This window comes from Gossypium raimondii, chromosome 5, assembly GCF_025698545.1.
Source record: "Gossypium raimondii isolate GPD5lz chromosome 5, ASM2569854v1, whole genome shotgun sequence".
NCBI classification, from domain to species: Eukaryota; Viridiplantae; Streptophyta; class Magnoliopsida; order Malvales; family Malvaceae; genus Gossypium; species Gossypium raimondii.
In genome coordinates, this window is record NC_068569.1 from 35,852,924 (window position 1) to 35,858,637 (window position 5,714).

Genomic DNA, 5,714 nt, shown 5'->3' on the forward strand with positions numbered 1-5,714 from the left:
AACATGCCAACACTTACCAATTTGGCCATAAAACCATGCATCAATTTGACCATATAAACACCAACCATTGAACATCAAAGTGCCAAAAGCACACCAAACATCAAGGCATCAAAATGCCATAAATTCCACAAATTCCAAAGCAACATTACATGCCATAAGCATTAACTAACATTAGACATAAGTTCACCTATACATGCCATTATAACCATGACCAAAACATGAAAATCTACCAATATAAATGGTGGATAGTGTGATAGGTCTCCAATGAGCTTACGTACCGATCGAGCTTCCAATAATCTATAAAACAAAGGAAAGAAAATAATGTAAGCATATAATGCATAGTGAGTTTGTAAATCATGAACATAGCTTACCATTTCAATGCATAATCTTATAAAATAGACATGAATCAATCCAACATAAGCTTGGCACAAGCCTAAGCATCAAGCAACAACACAAGTTAGTGATTTAACACATAACTTAGCAAAATCTTTACATGGTAAGATAGATTTCATGAACATAGCGCATTTAACTCATACTTTCCTTAAACATGGCTATACATACTTTGATCATCAACAATTCATACCTTTCTATAAACTCATGACATTGTCGATCGGAACAGTTACCATCCCTTCCCTTTACATGCCCATTGAAGCACTTAGAATAGTATCGGATACGCGGGAAGCTCACATAAAGTGTGCTAACATATGGTCGTAACCATTTCTTTCCTTTTCCTTTTCCTTTACACTAATACGAGACTTTATCTTTTCCTCGATCTAGACTTGTACCAGGCTTAAATTGATCTAAATAAGTAAATTTAGTCTATTTAATATACATACTATTCAATTTAATCCAAAATTCACACTTTTGCAAAATTATAGTTTTGCCCTTGTTATTTTAACTTCTTTACAATTTAGTCCTTAAGCTTGTAAATTGAAATTCATGCAATTTCAGCAACATAACTTGCTAGTCAGCTTTCCTAAGGACTCATACCAACCCACACAAACCATCATTTTACAAATTTATCATGAAATTTTACTACTTTTACACATAAGCCTTTAAATGGTAATTTCATCAAAAATCACTTTACAAAAGTTATTTTTTTAATAACAAAGTCTCATAATCATTCATCAAACTTCATAAATCATGTAAGAACATTCATGGAAAAACCCTAAATCCTTAACGATTTTGCAAATTACTCCCTGTGCTAGCTGGATTAAGCTAAAACGACCCCGAAAACATAAAAATCATTAAAAATGAGGGAAATAATACTTACATGCAAAAAGGGAACTAGCCGAATGTTCAAGCCCTAGTTATGGCTTTCTTTCCTTTTAATTTCAGTGGTGAGTTCTCTTTAGGAAGATGATACATTGTTTTTACTTAATTTAATTTATCATAATAATTAAATTACTTATTTAACCTTGTTTACTAACATTAAAATCACTTAGTTTTATGCCCATAATTTTCCACTAACAATAAAACTGGTTTAATTACCATAATTTTGTCAAATACATCAAATATTCAGCCACATTTCACAAAATATATCAGAATATGAAAACGTAAGTAAAAATGATGCATTATTTACATGCAAACTTACATCGGTCCAAAATATCAAATGTTTGCGTTTTAGTCCACAACAATGCCTTTTCCCCGGTCAACGTCAATTCCTCATCTTTCTTGATCTATAATAACACATTTAACTTATTTAATACACACATTTTCAATTCAGCCCCCAAAAACACATCATGGAAAAAAATTACATTTTTGCCCTAACTTTTCATATATTTACAATTTTACCCCTAAGCTCGTAGAATGAAAAGTACTCATTTTTCTCATTACCCAAGCCTAGCCAATTCATATTCCCGCTTATAGCAGCCAACAATTTTCACTAACTTATAGTTTTTCTTCTTTTTTACACATATTTTACAACTTTTACAAATAGGTCCTTTTATGCAATTTCACTAAAAATCACTTAGTAAAAGTTGTTTATTACACTTTAAAATTTCATACTCTACCATAAAACATCAAAACACATGCAAGTCATCCATGGGTAAATTTTTAAACAAAAGCCCTAGGTCAAAATAATGGTAGAAATAGCTAAACCGAGGTACGAGGATCTCAAAAATGTAAAGAACATTAAAAACAGGGCTAAAACAGACTTACAATCGAGCTTTGAAGCTTGAAAAACCCTAGCTATGTCTTCCTCATGTGAAATTCGACCAAGGGGTTGAAGATGAGCAAAAATTGGCTTTTAATTTAGCTTTTTAATTCATTTAATCACCAAATTACTAAAATGCCCTTAACTTAAAAATATTCTATTTCACCTATTTCACCTATTTCATGTCCATTTTTGTCCAACAAATTAACCAATGTTCTAATTAACTTTTCAGGACCTCCAATTTAAAATTGCATAGCGATTAGACACCCCTAGCTTCTAGAACTCTAGTTTTGCACTTTTTTACAATTTAGTCCTCTCGACTAAATTTAGTGCCCAAACGTCAAAATTTTAGAACGAAATTTTCATGAAATCATTCCGTACAACTGTAGGTCATAAAAATATAAGAATATTAAAATTTTCCTCGTCAGATTTGTGGCCCAGAAACCACTGTTCCGACTAGGCCTAAAATTAGGCTGTTACAACTCTCCCCCTTTAGGAATTTTTGTCCCCGAAAATCTTACCAGAAAAGAGGTTTGGGTACTATTTTCTCATGGCTTCCTCCGGTACCCACGTAGCCTCTTCAACTCCATGTCTTTGCCATAACACTTTCACTAAGGTTATACTTTTATTTCTCAACTGTTTAACTTCCCGAACCAAAATCGTTATCAGTTCCTCATCGTATGTCATATCCGGCCAAATCTCAATCTCTGCTAGAGAAATTACATGTGAAAGATCGAAATGATATCATCTTAACATCAATACATGAAACACATTATGAATTCTTTCTAACTCTACCGGTAAAGCTAACCGATACGCCACTGGCCTAATCCTTTCAATAAACTCATACGGCCCAATGAAATGCGGACTCAACTTTCCCTTTCGGCCAAATCATAAAATTTTCTTCCACGGAGATACTTTCAGAAACACTTTATTACCCACTAGAAAATCGATTTCTTTTCTTTTCAAATCCGCATATTACTTTTATCGATCTGAAGCAGCTTTTAGACAATCACAGATTACTTTCACTTTCTCTTCGGTTTCTCTAACCAGGTCAACCCCATGAATTTGTTTCTCATTGAGCTCGGTCCAATACAAAGGAGTTTGACATTTGCGACCATACAATGCTTCGTATGATGCCATCTGTATACTCATTTGAAAACTGTTGTTGTAGGCAAACTCGACCAAAGGTAGATATTTCTCCCAACTACCTTAGAATTCTAAAACACAACATCGAAACATGTCTTCAAGAACTTGAATTACTTATTCGGATTGACCGTCAGTTTGCGGATGAAACGCGGTACTAAAATTCATGTTCGTACCCAAGGCTTCTTACAACTTTTTCCAAAACCTCAAAGTGAACCTTGGATTCCTGTCTAAAATAATAGACACAGGCACTCTGTGCAATCTCACAACTTCGACAATATACAACTCAACCAACTTATCAGGTGAGTAGTTGGTACGTACCGGTATAAAGTGAGCTGATTTCATCAATCTATCAACCACAATCCAAATGGCATCGTTCTTTTTCAGAGTTAGAGGCAAACTTGTCACAAAATCCATAGTGATTCCGTCCCATTTACACTAAGGAACCATCACTGGCTGAAGTAAACCCGAAGGTACTTGATGCTCAGCTTTCAGTTGTTGGCAAATCAAACACTTTGATACAAATTTAGAAATATCTACTTTCATACCTGACCACCAATACAATTTCTTCAAATCATTATAAATTTTCGTACTACCTGGATGAACTGATAAACAACCATTGTGTGCCTCATGTAAAATTTTCTGAATCAACTCAACATCTTTCAGTACCCATACCATATCACGAAATGTCAAGCAATTATCTGATCCGATTCACAAATCTAAATCATAACCTGATTCACACTGAGCTCTCTTGGCTTGCAATTCACTGTCATTCTTCTGGAAACATATCTTAGAATTCACAAACTATCGGCACTGATTCAAGTTTCGACTCACACATCTTAGTATTCAGCACGTATGCAAGATAAGCTTCACACCCTTTTCTCATGTATTTCTGAGCAGGCATGTGCGAAATCACCATAGGCAATTTATTTGATTCATCTGTTTCAACCCAAAGAATCTCACCATTTTCACATTTCAACTCAAGGGTTTTTTGTCTCCAATTTACCTTGGCATCATGCAATGTCAACAAATCCATACCCAGAATAACATCAAACTCATCAAATGGCAACAACATCAGATTAACCAAAAAACAGTGACCTTGAATCATCATAGGGAAATTCTTGCAAACCTTATCAACTAACACATATTTGCCTAAAAGGTTTGACACTTTAATCACAAATTCAGTAAGTTCAATAGGCAAACTCTTACTATATACTAAATTCATACAAACATAGGAATGAGTAGACCCGGGATCAATTAATGCAATAACATTAATATCATAGAGAGAAAATGTTCCAGTATTCATATCGGGGGATGTTGCATCCTCACGAGCACGTATGGCATAAGCTCTAGCAGGTGCTCTACCTTCTGGCCTCACAGCTGAATCTTTCACTACACTTTTACTGCTAGCTCTACTTCCGGCATTTCTTGGTGGTCTACCTCTGCTGGCAGTATTACCCGGTCTAACACTCTGAAACCTTTCTTCCTCAACCTTCTCAGGACAATCTTTAATATAATGCTTTTGAAAACCACACTTAAAACAAGCACGACTAACCATATAACACTTGTCGAGGTGCCGTCTGTCATAATGTTAACATTTAGGTCTATTGGATTTAACATTACCCACACTTGCCATTGAAGTGGCTTGAGTTTTAGAAGCCAAATATGATCTCCCACGGTCTTAGTACGAATACCCAGCTGAAACAGTCAATTGAGGATTCATCTCTTTAGACTTCTTGAATTGAGATTGAAATGACTTACTCATTGGCCTTTTTTTTTGCATCTCGAGCCTCAATCACAACCTTTTTCTTTTCTTTGTTTAGCTCTTTGGCTTTGTAAGCTCGATCAACCAGTACTGCAAATTCTTTTAGCTCTAAGATTCTAACTAGTAGTCAGATGTCCTCGCTCAACCCATCTTCAAATCTCTTACACATGATAGCCTTGGTAGACACACATTCCTGGGCATATTTACTGATTCTGCCACAGACATTCGGCCCTGCTTTAACTCAAGAAACTCTTTGAATTTTTGATCAATGAATCGTTGGCTTATGTACTTCTTTCTAAAATCCTCCTGGAAAAAACCCTATGTAACCCTTTCTTTCGGAACCACAGATACCAGTGTCTTCAACTAGTGAAATGCCGAGTCCTTCAATAAAGATATAGCACACTTTAAACATTCTTCGGGAGTATAAGAAAGTTCATCAAATACCCAAATAGAATTCTCAAGCCAGAACTCTACTTTCTCAGGATCATCATCTATATTAGCCCTGAACTCTTCAGCCCTTTGCTTTCGGATCTTATTAACTGGAGGCTTAGTCAGTCTTACCATTTCTGTACTCGGATTCGCCCAAATAAATTCTGTGTACCAATTATTCATCATATGGAGGAAGGCTTCTTGAGCCCCATTTCCATGACT